This window comes from Artemia franciscana, chromosome 9 (assembly GCF_032884065.1).
Source record: "Artemia franciscana chromosome 9, ASM3288406v1, whole genome shotgun sequence".
Classification (NCBI taxonomy): domain Eukaryota; kingdom Metazoa; phylum Arthropoda; class Branchiopoda; order Anostraca; family Artemiidae; genus Artemia; species Artemia franciscana.
The window spans coordinates 22,951,054-22,965,273 of NC_088871.1; the positions used below are offsets into that span (position 1 = coordinate 22,951,054).

The 14,220-nt window shown below is 32.8% G+C and overlaps 1 protein-coding gene across 1 annotated transcript in view; it reads right to left on the reverse strand.

Annotated features, from left to right (window-relative positions):
* LOC136031156 (F-box only protein 42-like) overlaps nucleotides 1-14,220 on the reverse strand; it is a gene marked incomplete at its 3' end in the record, with an annotated part of 84,575 nt that overhangs the window by 65,933 nt on the left and 4,422 nt on the right.

The following is a 14,220-nucleotide window of genomic DNA, read 5'->3' on the forward strand; positions in this document are numbered from 1 at the left end:
AGAAATTTGTCTTAACTATAAAAAAAACATATTTTTTCTGTCAAATCTACATTAGTCTTCAAAAATGATCACAGATCGAAATGAGAATTCACCATCGGAATCACATGGTCAACAATGCTTCTATCTACATAAGGTTAATTCAAGAAAAATTAGGGATGGGCAGCCTCCATGGCAAAACCTTAACATTCTCCAGTCCCCAATACTTCTTGTCTCCATGTTTTAAGCTTCATTTTTGCAAAAAAAAACTCTTTTCCTCTTTACGAAAATGGTATCTTTCTATGGAATTCATGCGAAAGAACTGAATAACAAGACCAAGAAATCATGGAACTGTACAAAATTCAGTAACAGCTTCTCCCAGTAACCTCTTCTCTAAAATCAAAGGCCAGATTTGACAATTTTTTGCATTACAAGTTCAGATTACTGGGTATTCTTATCAAAAGCAGTGATTTGATTTAGACTAAGTAATTACTCATAAATATCACGTTTTAAAACATTCTGCTCAGATGAAAAAATAATAGCACTGAGAAAAGGTTGCCTAGGTTGCAGTTTAAAATAGCATGTTTGGTAAAAAACCGTCTTGCAAAGAGGTCAGCCTATCTGGTTGCTGCTCAATACAGAGGCTGATTAGTTCTTCAGACAAAGTATCCATGTCGACACTTGTTTTACTGCATTTATTGCTTATTCTTCATTTTGGCATTATTCTTTATTTATTAATTATTCTTTATTTTTCTTAAAAACTGACAAGAGAGGAGTTTCTGGTGCTTTATATAGGTTTAACAGGAATTATAAAATACTAGGACGCTTACTGCAGAATGGCCCAGCAGACTTAGAAAAATTCCAGACAGGTTTAGTTTGAATTTATCGAAATTAGAAGTTTAAATTATAAAGGATTTAAACCTGACGTAGATAGAATATAATTATTCACTATAATAACTGAAGTTGACATGAGCGTGTAAATTTTAAAATAGATAAAACAAAACAAGGATAAAGAAAAAGCAACATCAAAAATTTAAATTAGCAAGTGCTGCCTAGGGTTTACACCCTGTGAGAAAAAAAAAACACTGGATTTGAGTGTTTTTTTGGTTGAGTTAGTGATTTTCTCCAATAATCTAGTGATTTATGCCCTGATTTAGTGATTTTTTGGTTCAGGCAATATAAAAAATCACTAGAAATAGTGATAAATCACTAGGGGTGGCAACCCTGGTGCTGTTTCAAGGTCAAGAGAATAAAACGAGTCATAAATAGGATTTATATATGTCAAGATTCATGTCACACGATTTGTGATTATGATAGTGACCATGCATTATACAGATTGCATCAACTAAAGATATAAATGGATATAAAATACTTTGTAAAAGATACGTCATGTACACAGTAAAGTGAACAATGCCCAACATACAAATAAGTTCAAAAACACTCACAGGCAAATCCCTGAAGTAAACTACATCAAAAATTAAATACTTCCTACCATGATATTATTAAAATGCCGAGTGAAATAAGGGACAAATGATTTACGATATATTTCGGTACTAGAGGCTGGGTAAGTCATTAATTGTACACATTTTTTTTTGTCTGAGTCTCGTGTCTAGTCCTTCAGTAGGGTGCTCTTAAGGTCGGGTAATAAACCATGATGAGTTGGAGAGTTCCAACAATTTAGTTCAAACCGGTATGTCAACTCACGTCAACGACCACCAAGTGAATTCAAGCTAAGTTGTTTCAGTGCATCATCACATGTTGAGTAGTTATGTCCAAGCATGATTTTACAGCTCTTTTTGTACCATCCCCAGTCTATCTGATGGACCTTTCGTCAGCCCTGGATACCAAACTGGACAGTCACATTCAAGAGGTTACAATATAATAGCTTAGATGTATCTAAGCTATTTCTTAAGAACAAACCAAATTATTTGTATTTAAGAAAAAAAACTAACAACACAACCGAAGTGTTTTTTCTTTGTCAGAAAGCTAAAACGAGCAAAGAACAAAAAGACAAATAAAGGAAAATAAGTAAAAATCTACACAGTGAATACAATGATAAATTCACACATGTTAAAAAACTGAATGACATAAATATATACGTAGAATCACAGAATACTATAAAAGTGGGAGTAAAACTGTGTTCATATCTTGTAAGTTGCAAGCCAAACGGCTTTAGTCATAAAATAGGTGGTGCCAGCTGGCATGTGAGTTTAGGCTCGAGGAAACGATAAAAGGGGGGTCGGATATTTAAGTGAAAACAGTGATTCAACAGGGATAATCCAGAGCTTTTGCAGAAATCCTGACAGCAGTCAAACAAGTTTTAAATCTTACAGTGTCCGAGAATTCCAGGTAAAAAAAAAATCTTAGGCTCCCTAGATGCTATCACTAAGGTTCTAAACTGAATCTTCTCCAATGAGTCATATTCTGAGGATGTCACACCAAAGTGCCATAATGTGCAACAATACCCTAAGGATGGATGGACAAAAGCTGTATACGCATGGAGAACGTGTGAGGAAGCACGCCCAAACCTTGAAAGAACTTCAAGTGACTGAAGTCCCAAATGTCCTCTTTTTAACATGAGGTTGACTTGTTTTTACAATCGAACGTCACAAGGAAAATGAACCACGAGTATCTTTCTTTTATCAGTCCTTTGACATGCCATAAGGGTTGCACTGATATTAACACTATCATCTAGAAAAAAAAAGCCTAACACAACAGACTTGTTCGGGGTAGCTGACATGACCACTGTATTAGCTTCTCATCGAGTAGAATTCACGAGAATCACGAGTAGAATTGACAATCTCCATGCCTTCTCAAGACCAGAACAAAATTTGCACTTTACTGAAAACAGAATACATAAGAAATGTTTTTACTTTTTTCATTTAATCTATATATATAAAAATAAGTTGTCTTTGTGTGGATCTGTGGATGGATCAGGTGACGTCACCTGAAAAAACTGGATCAGGTGACAAAACTGAAAACTGAAAAAACTAAAAAAAGGCAAAAACTACAAAAAAAACTAAAAACTAATAAAAAAAATAAAAAAGCTAAAAAACTAAAAAAAACTAAAAAAAGGCAAAAACTACAAAAAAAACTAAAAACTAATAAAAAAAGCTAAAAAACTAAAAAAACTAAAAAAAGGCAAAAACTACAAAAAAAACTAAAAACTAATAAAAAAAATAAAAAAAATAAAAAAGCTAAAAAAACTAAAAAAAGGTAAAAAACTAAAAAAAACTAAAAACTAAAAAAAACTAAAAAAAAAAAAAAACTGAAAAATAAGCTAAAAAAAGGTAAAAACCAATAAAAAACTAAAAAAAAAACTGAAAAAACTAAAAAAAGGCAAAAACTACAAAAAAAAAACTAAAAACTAATAAAAAAAAGTAAAAAAGCTAAAAAACTAAAAAAAATAAAAAAAGGTAAAAAACTAAAAAAAATAAAAAATAAAAAAAAAACTAAAAAAAGGAAAAAACTGAAAAATAAGCTAAAATAAAGGTAAAAACCAATAAAAAACTAAAAAGAAAAAAAGGAAAAAACTAAAAAAAATTTTCATCTAAAAAACTAAAAAAAACTAAAAAAGGTTAAAACTAAAAGAACTAAAAAAGAAAAAAATAAATGACGACACTCAAAGAGAAAGCGACCAGGACAAAAGGAATGTTCGATTAGCAATCAACAAAGCACCGGGACACAGGGAGTATAAATGACGACCAGGACATAAGTAAAAAAAAAACTAACAAAACTAAAAAGAAGGTAAAAACTACAAAAAAACTAAAAAGAAAAAAACTAAAAAAAGGCAAAAACTACAAAAAAAACACTAAAAACTAATAAAAAAGCTAAAAAACTAAAAAAACTAAAAAAAGGCAAAAACTACAAAAAAAAACTAAAAACTAATAAAAAAAATAAAAAAGCTAAAAAACTAAAAAACTAAAAAAAACTAAAAAAAGGTAAAAAACTAAAAAAACTAAAAACTAAAAAAAACTAAAAAAAAGGAAAAAACTGAAAAATAAGCTAAAATAAAGGTAAAAACCAATAAAAAATTAAAAAAAAAACTGAAAAAACTAAAAAAAGGCAAAAACTACAAAAAAACTAAAAACTAATAAAAAAAGTAAAAAAGCTAAAAAACTAAAAAACTAAAAAAACTAAAAAAAGGTAAAAAACTAAAAAAAAAATAAAAAAAAAAAAAATAAAAAAAGGAAAAAACTGAAAAATAAGCTAAAATAAAGGTAAAAACCAATAAAAAACTAAAAAGAAAAAAAGGAAAAAACTAAAAAAAATTTTCATCTAAAAAACTAAAAAAGGTAAAAACTAAAAGAACTAAAAAAGAAAAAAATAAATGACGACACTCAAAGAGAAAGCGACCAGGACAAAAGGAATGTTCGATTAGCAATCAACAAAGCACCGGGACACAGGGAGTATAAATGACGACCAGGACATAAGTAAAAAAAAAACTAACAAAACTAAAAAGAAGGTAAAAACTACAAAAAAACTAAAAAGAAAAAAAAACTAAAAACTAATAAAAAAACTAAAAAATCTAAAAATCTAAATAAACTAAAAAAGAAAAAAAAAGGAAAAAAATAAAGGAGAAAAACAAAACTAAAAAACGAATGTATATACAGACCGGGACACCGGGATACAAATGACGACCGGGACACAGGGAATATAAATGACGACCGGGACACAGGGACACAACTACAACGGGGACACCGGGGGAAACACGGGGATATAAATGACGACCGGGACACCGGGACAGGGAATGGTCGATTAGCAATCACCATCAACAAAGCTCAAGGGCAATCATTAGAATCATAAGGTATAGATCTAAATACAGATTGTTTTCCCATGGACCATTATATGTTGCATGTTCAAGAGTCGGTAAACCTGACAATCTATTTATATGCAAAGACAATGGGACAGCAAAGAATGTTGTATATTCGCAAGTTTTACGTAATTAAAAACATATATATATATATATATATATATATATATATATATATATATATATATATATATATATATATATATATATATATATATATATATATATATCTATATTCACAGGTGGGACATAGGGACATAACTACAATGGCGCGTAACTATTATGGCGCGTAACGACTTACGCGCGCGGGGGGGCTTGGGGGGGGGGGCGCGAAGCGCCCCCACCAACTAGGTGTTGGGGTGGCGCGAAGCGCCACCCCAACAGCTAGTAATAAATAAAAAATATCAAGACTTTGAAGAATGAATATCAGTATATGTATATTAAACTGACAATCCACAGTCATTTGTTTGTTTTTTGCTTTTTTTCAAAAACAAACATAACTAACAACTCTTGTCCCCAGGTTCTGAGGTGCTGTTTCAACCTTGAAGGCATTGTTATATGATCTTTCGACTATTCTGAAAACAATGACTATCTCAAAATTTCTATTGGATACATCTGGGGAAAACAGGATGTGGAGGGGGGGGGGCTAATTGCCCTTTGATCACTACTGACTCTTAAAAAGGCCAACATAACTTCTGATTTCAAATCCAATGAACCCCCTCCAAGGTTTATATGACCACCCCTTCCATAAAAACCTTGTATGTTAATACTGGGCAACTATTATAATTTATAGCCCTTGCCGTGAGAGCTGAGAAGGGGTTGTGATCCTCAAAGACAAAATTACTGGACTTTCTAACTATGCTGAACAAACTGGCTATTTCAAATTTTGATTAGATGCGTTTGGGGAAATGATGGACGTGGGAGGGGAGGGGACTGTTTGCCCTCTAAACATTTTTGACCCATCCTAAGGAAGGGTGATTTAAAAAGAACACGGGGCATTTATTTCAGATATTACAAGTTTTTTCTTTTCATTCCTCCTGGTACATGTAACCAGATTCTAATTAATAAATATAATATACCTGATATAACATTAAAGTTGGAAAAGCTACACAAGCAGCTCTCAAGTACTGCTCCTGATCAAACTTTCTCCTCACAATCGTCCTGTTGAATATTTTCTATAGTTAGCATTTTTAGTTTTTTGTATGTTTTGCATTGTTTGTGTGTACTTAATTTCATTTTAATCAACATTCTAATACTTAGTATACAGTGTTATTGTCTGTAATAAATTATTTATTATTGTCACTAGTTTGCATTTTTACAAGCAAAAATACAAACATTATCTCTTTTTAGGTTTACTACTATTAACAGCTCACTGCAGCTCCAAGTCGTTTGAGGCCAACACAGCTACGCACACTTTTTCTCCATCTCAATCTATTCCAAACCTCCCTCTTTACAGAGGGAGGTTTGCCAGGAGGTTTTACCGTACCAAGAAGTTCCTTAAAATCTTTTGTTACAATATCCTTTCACCCCATTTGGGAATGACCTGATTTTCGTTTGGCCCCAGATCGTTGCCAAATAAAGAGTCTTGAGCTATCTGTCATTCTTCATCCACAGCACAAGTCCTAGCTATCTCAAACTTTCTCTCAACATAGCCCTAGAAAGCAGGATGAATCCACATTTTTCGTAGAGCTTACTATTTTGAGATATGAAGTCAGATGGTTACCCAAAACAATCCATAGGCAATTTATCTAGAAGTCATCTAGCAAATTCTCCTCCGTTTTTTGGAGTGCCCACGCTTCAGAACCATATTTGAGCATACTCATCACTGTAGCTTCCAATATTCTGCACTTGGCGTGCTGACTTATCTTCCTATTCTTCCACACCTTTTTCAACTGTGAAAAAACACCATGGGTCTTGGCTATTCTACTTTTGACATCCTCACTGCACCCACCATCCTTACTAATAATACTAACAAGATAAGCGAGGTTGTCCGCTGGATTGATCTTCTTGTTACCCAACATCACCTCTTCTATTCATTTATTCCGATTCTTAGCGATTTAGTCTCCTTAACATTAATTTTCAGACCTATTCTTGCATCCTGAACCTGCAAACCCCTAAAAAGTCATTCATTTTGCTAATAAATCCATCTAGTATACTAAAATCATTACCATAATGTAAGTCTAGGTGATTTTTATTTCCCCAACTGATTTTGTTTTCCCCTATTTCCTTTGCTGTGCTCCTAAGGACAAAGTCCATAAAAACGGTCAATGTAAACAGGGATAGGAGGCAACCCTGCTTAACTCCTGATTTATTACAAAACCAGCAACTAGCCTCATTTCCTACCTTAAGAAGAGCAATATTATTCTCATGCCTAGCACTAGTCGCTTTAATGCCTTTATCTGGTATATCATACAATGATAGGACCTTTGCTAAAGCTCTCCAATCAGCTGAATCGAACGCTTGCTCATAGTTTATAGTTCCCCTTTTCAAAAAAATTAAATAAAAAAACAACAATTTTTTTTCAACTGAAAGTAAGGAGCAACATGGAAACTTAGAACGAACAAAAATTATTACATATATGAGTGAGGTTGCTCCTCCTCAAAACCTCGCTCTTTACGCTAAAGTTTTTTAGTACTTTTGAAAAAAAAGTTTCTTATTGTTCTAATTAAACACATACTGGGTAGAATTCGAATTTTAGCGTAAAGAGCGAGGTGCTGAAGAGGAGCAATCTCCCTCATATACGTAATGATTTTTGTTCGTTTTAAGGTTTAATGTTGCTCCTTACTTTCAGTTGAAAAAACTTGTTTTTTAGATAATTTCTGTTCGTTTTTAAGTAATGCCAGGAAATCTGGCTACACCTCCACAGATAAATCCCTCCTCACCAAGGATTTATTCTCCAGACAATTTAATCCTGGTAAAATTTACCCCGGACAATTACTTTTAACATCTCCACGCATAAAATTTAGTCGGCAATGAGAAAGCAAGACATAAGAAAAATCTCGTATAGGAATTCTGGCAAATTACCCTAGTGTAAAATTTCCCCTGAAAAACTCACCCCCTGGAAACTTCTCTTTCAACGAAAGATTATCCCGTTGAAAATCCCACCAGCAACAAATTCCCATCAACCTTCCCGAAAAACAATGTAAGTATATATCCCAATAAAATATACTATATGTAAACAATGGACAAATTTTGTAATTTAAAGAGCTTCCGTCATGGGCTGTGGGGGGTCATAATTTTTCCAAAGGCATAATTATTCAGCCTTTAACTGTGCTGAACAAAATGGGTATCTCAAAATTTTTATCGGACCATTTTGAGAAAAGTGACATGGGAAGGGGCCTAGTTGCCCTCCAGTTTTTTTTTGTCACTTTAAAGGACACTAGAACTTTTAATTTCCGTTAGAATGAGCCCTCTCACGATATTCTAGGACCATTGGGTTGATACGATCATCCCTGGGAAAAAAATAAACAAATAAACATGCATCTGTGATCTGTTTTCTGGAAAAAAAAAATACAAAATTCAACATTTTTCAGATAGGAACTTGAAACCTATACAGTAGGGTTTTATGATACGCTGAATCTGATGGCGTGATTCCCATTAAGATTCTACGACTTTTAGAGGTTCCCACCCTTTACAAAAATCAGAAAAATTTTCTCAGGCTTGTAACCTTTGATGAGTAACCTTAATGAAACTAAGATATTTGAAATCAGCATAAAAATTAGATTCTACAATATATCTACCTATATCAAAACTTGTTTTTTAGAGTTTCTGTTACTATTGAGCCGGGTCACTCTTTACTTACAGTTCGTTACTATGAACTGTTTGATTATATTCATAATCTTCAGTAGCTTATCTCTAACTTCATAATCACCATATTTAAAAAACTCATTTCCCACAGTTTCAGCACCCAGGCCTTATTGTTTGTTAATGCTTTTAGTACTGTCACTAGTTCTTTCTCATAAAATAGATCGAATACATAAAATAGATAGAATAGGAGGCTCATTTGTTTGTAAATTGGAAGCTCTAGTGCATTTTTTAGAGTCAAAAGTAACTGGAGAGTAACTAGCCCCCCATACCCTTTTTTTCCCAAATACATCTTATCCAAATTTTTATATAGCTATTTTGTTCAACATGTCCGAAGATCATATAACTATGTCTCTGGTGTGGACACAGCCCCCCCCCAGAGCCGGAGGGGAAGGGTTTTAAGTTATCCCATGGGGACATATAAGATTTTTATGAAAGGGGTGGCCATTTAAACGTTGGAAGAGGCTCAACTGATTAGAAATTGAAAGTTCTAATTTTTTTTTTTAAGAGTTAAAAGTGACTGGAAGGCAACTATCTGGAGCACAGTGCCAACACATTGGAATTTAGCTTATTCATTAGCTTAATTTAGTACCCCTGGGTAGATAATTGGTGCAACAACTTGGCTTTAGTCCCCATTTCGAACCTCTGGGGGTGGTACCAGTAAGGTTTTAGGAACCATTGCAAAAACGGGACTTTCATATTTGACAACAGATCTAGGACTGATGAATGACTTACACAGAATGATAATCAAGGTGAATAATACTGTTGTAACTGGTAAAATTGGTCAAGGTAAAAATCGGGTATTTTGCGCAATTTACCGTAATTTTATGGACCCCTGTAAAATTGGTATTTTAGCTATTATACATAATTTACCTATTTTACGTAATTTACCTATTTTAACGGTATTTTAACGGTATCTTGCATATTTTACTGACATATTTTACAAGGGCTTGCAATTTTCACAGCACAAAAGCGCCAATAGGCTGGCGGTAATAAGTTTGGATATGATATTATTTTGTGTGTATCTATATTATCTAGTTTAAGGTCGTCAGCCTGACTTCAGTCACTTGTTGTCAGGATAATAAAGTGTTTATAGTACAAGTAATTATAATTTAAAAAAATGGTAAAATATTAGCTGAAATAAAATTAGGTTAGTTCTGTGAGCTGTGAAACACAGAAAGAGCTACAAGCAGGATTGACATATGACAAAAAATGATAAAAGTAAATAGCCGAAAAAAACAAGGGTAATGTCAGTCAGTAAACAAAAAAGAAGTGAAGATGACAGAAGCAGATATTTCATTAGAGACTTCTGCCCAGCTGTTTTCAGTGCTAAAAAAAAGATGGAAAACTAAACTGTTGAAGTAGCTCCTAACAGAGTAGAAGAAAAACTGAATCACTAACCTAATTTTTGTTCAAAGCATGGTGAGATGATCTTGATTTAAACTGAAGAAAATTTTTTACTTGAATCCTTTATCATAAGTTATTGTAAATTGGATTCATAAGAATATCGCCAGTATCTCTATTTAAAGAAAGGTCTATATTTCTGGAGTTTCAATTTCAATTGTCTTCCTAAAAGAACGTGAGAAGCCATTTGCTTCTGATACTAAAGTTGCCTCGACAGAAAGAACTACATGACCTGGATTTCCAACAATGTGGAGGGCCAAAACAGAATTAGTATCCTCATTCTTATTTTAAATTTCACATTCCAGAGAAATCTTGTGTTCATGCCATCATTCCAACGGGAGCAAGCGCTGACCCTTCTCCCCAGAAAATAACACCATGGAGGATTCCCTCTGTGGAATCTTCCCTCTCCCTATTTTCTTCTGGATATTTCCAGATCTTCATTAGAAGGGAAATTGAAATTTCTAGTCATCAGTTTAAGTCAGAGGCAATTGTATAGCATTGCCTATAGTAAAGACCCATAAGGTTCTAAGTATTGATGTTTGTTCATTTATTTTTTCCCAGAGGCACTTCATGTGGAAAGAGTGCTCAAACAAGCTTTGGAGGTGGCTCAATCGATTGGAAATCAGAAGTTCCACTTCCCTTTTCTAAGATTTAGCCTGCTTTTCAACAAATTGCAACCAAATGAGTTGTTACTGACTAGAGTATCTTTAAAATTCTTATTCTAGTTTAATGGCCCTTGTGTTTCAACAGTTTTTTTTTTTTTAAGAATCTTCAGATAAATACAGAGTTAGTTCTAAGGGAGAGACAAGGGGAGGTCAGAGGTAGAATTGACATATAATCCTAAGGGTTGTTTCCAGGACTTTTGTTTGGAGGGGGGCTTCAGAACAGGGATAGTCACCTAAATCAGAATCTGAGTCTGAAGGAGAGTAGATCCTGCTAGCAGATCCTCCTAGACTTGCTAGCAGATATTGTTAATGACAGTCTTAATGACTGAAAGTGACTGAATCTTCTGCTATTATGATCCAGTGCCTAGTTAACCAAAGTCATCAAGTGTCTTAAACCACCTTTTGACTTAAGCTGTTAGGGTTGCATTTCTTAGGTTTAAATGAAGGAAAAAAATTTTTAATATTATTTCACTTACAAATAAAGGTAAATTTCACATTTTTTTTTTTACAAAATGAATGTCTAAAGTCAGGCAGTGTCCAAGTGCTGAGGTATCATCCTAGGCACAAGATTACCAAAGGGATAATTTGATGAAACTCTAGATGAAGGGACATTACCTTTTTCAAGCACAGGAAAATCAGAATCATCCAAAAATTTCATTAGAAGCTGAAAGTGATGCTTAAAGAAAAATGCTCAACTAGTTTTGTAGCTACATGGCAACTCTAAAACACCAATTTTACCCTATATTTCCTAGGGGATACCATATTTTACCTTATGTTACCAATTTTACTTACTGATTTTTTATTTTACCATAATTTTACAACACTAGTGGATAATAATAGATTTCTAGAACAAAGAATCACACCAAGTTTCTTTTGCAAGAGAATCAAACTTGCTTTAGATTTTACCCAAATAGAAATAATACTCTGCATATTTAGGCTTCACATCCAGATGCCTTTATCAACTAGCAAAATAAGGAGAGATAAAGAAGTTAAGGCTAGTCCAAGCAAGCTAAAACATACTAGAAAATACAATAAAAGATGAGTAAAATGCACAAAATTAATGTTCTTTTTTTGTTTTTGCTAAGCATTTGTCCTTTTCATCATCTTTTTATGTTATTTTCTAGTTTGTATTTACTTTTTTAAGCTACTTTTCCTTTTCTCCTTTGTTTCTTGTTTATATAGGCTTCCAGACATGATGCAAAAATACCTAAACTTTAGTAGAATTTGTATAAGACTTTGTTTTTAAAGTTTACTCTCTGAATTGAAAACTTTTACCTGTTATATTTCTTACTTCTTATTAATAATAAATCCAAAGGCAGTGTGGTCTGACAAGCATTTTTCTTCTTTTTTTATTTTCTTTTCTTGTATTAACTTGTTTTGTTCAGTTTTTTTCTCTTCTTTTTTTCTGGTTAGTAAATTTGTCTGCACATGATAACCAAATATTTAGACTTGTATTCATGTTTTTATAAAAAAGTTTCCTTTTTAAAGTTTTCTGCGGGGTTTTCTCCTCTTGCAACATTAATGTCTAGTATTTGTTGGCTTGTTTGATCTAGTATCCATTTTTTTCTCCTTTTTTCTTGATAAAGGTTCTTGGATGTGAAACCAAAATATTCCAGCTTTTATTAGTGTTTATTTAAAAACATTTTTCCAACAAAGAAGTTTTTCAAAAACAAGGTTAAAAGCCATGCTAAAACCTAAGACAAGCAAGAATAAAGTACCATAATATCATTAATCAATACTTGATACAAACATATATTAAAATAAATTAACAACAAAAAACAAAAACATAATTATAGTTAATAGTCAAGTCAAACTTAAATTAAGAAAGAAATTACCAAAAATAAGATGAAGGCCACCCTTAAACCTTCTAAAGACCAGAGAAACCTTTGTACTTTAGTTCAAAAAATAAAATGTCAATGCTAATTAAGGTGCAATTAAAACCCTGTCCCCCCCCCTAATATTCTCCAAAAGGATTAAGTTTTAATTCTATTCTATTAAAACAATATGCATTTTTAAGTGTGGATTTTATTTATTAAAATATCAAAAAAAATTAAATTGCCATTATAATCATGACTGTTTAATATATGATACCAATATTTCCAAGTCTAAGCAATTTTGACCTTGTAACTATAATTGCTCTTTCCTAAAAGCAATTTTTATTTCAAGACATAATCTTTTATTTGTCATATTGTCAACAACAACATAACAAACAAACATTACCACAAGGCTAATCCCTCTCAAAACCTCTACAATAATAATAATAATAATTTATTTGTCACCCACTTCACAAAACAGAGGTTAAGTGGAGTAAATACAAAAGAAAAACAGCAAAAGTAAAACAAGTTAATCACAAAGAAACAAAGTTAATCAAAGTTAGAAACAAGAACAAAGTTAATCACATACAGAAAAAAGACAGATAAGGAGATGAAAACATCCTAGCCTATAAAGTGCTTCAATAACTAGCTTGGCAGATAATTTTTTGAAAACACAAATAATATCTATCACACAATACTTTTTAACTAGTTTTGTATTCCAGTAAGAACAAGGCAGATATAAAAGAAATTTGCAGTACTGGTAATAATTTATACAAATACGTTTTAGATCACTGGTCAACAGAAGTGGCCAAATACTAGTACAGAAGAGTACAGAATGATCACAAGAATTTGAGTAAAGCTGAGTTAGTGCTCTTCTCCTATAGTGTCCACAACCTGCCACCATCTTAGAGCAACCAAGCCTCAGCTTATCACTAATATCTTTGACAGCACAAAACCAGAGAGCATCCATAGAATTGCAAACTGTTATGCCAAGCCAACAAAAGGATTTAACACAGGGAATACTAAAACCACTGCAGTAGAGTGATTCTGGACAATTATTACTGTTGAAAACAAGAAACTCAGATTTGTCAATATTTGGATACAGTCCAATATCACAGAACCCAGAAGTAACTGACTTCACTGAACAGGCAAGACCAGACTCAGTTTGACTAATTACAAGAAAGTCATCAGCATAAGCCCAATATGAGATATAGTAGGCACAGTATAGTAGGCACATAGTTGACATTTTTGATAACACATCATCAATAGACGAATTAAAAATATACAGAGAAAGAACTCACCCTTGTCTTACACCGCAACAAACAGGGATATGACCAAAATAAGAATTATCTAATGACTTAAGGCAAAGGTAAGAATGGGAGTAACAAAAACGAAGCATGTGAATTGCCTACAGATTTACTCCTCTCTGGCATAACGCTGTCCATGCTTGAGTATGACAAACACTCAAATGCTTTAGACAAGTCTAGGTTTGACAAAGAAGTCAAAGCACAGTGAGCATGCTGACAGCCTAGCCCAGATCTAAAGCCAAATTGATTATCATCATTTAGAGCAAGCTTAGTGATATAAGGTAGTAAGAGGAGTTCAAAAAGCTTGCTAAGAGTACAAGCTACCATTATGGACCTATAGGAACTGCAAGAAACTGGGTCTTTTTCTTTTTTTAGAAGTGATGTGATGCTACTGCATAAGAACGAATTGGGCACACACAAACTACTAAAACACATTT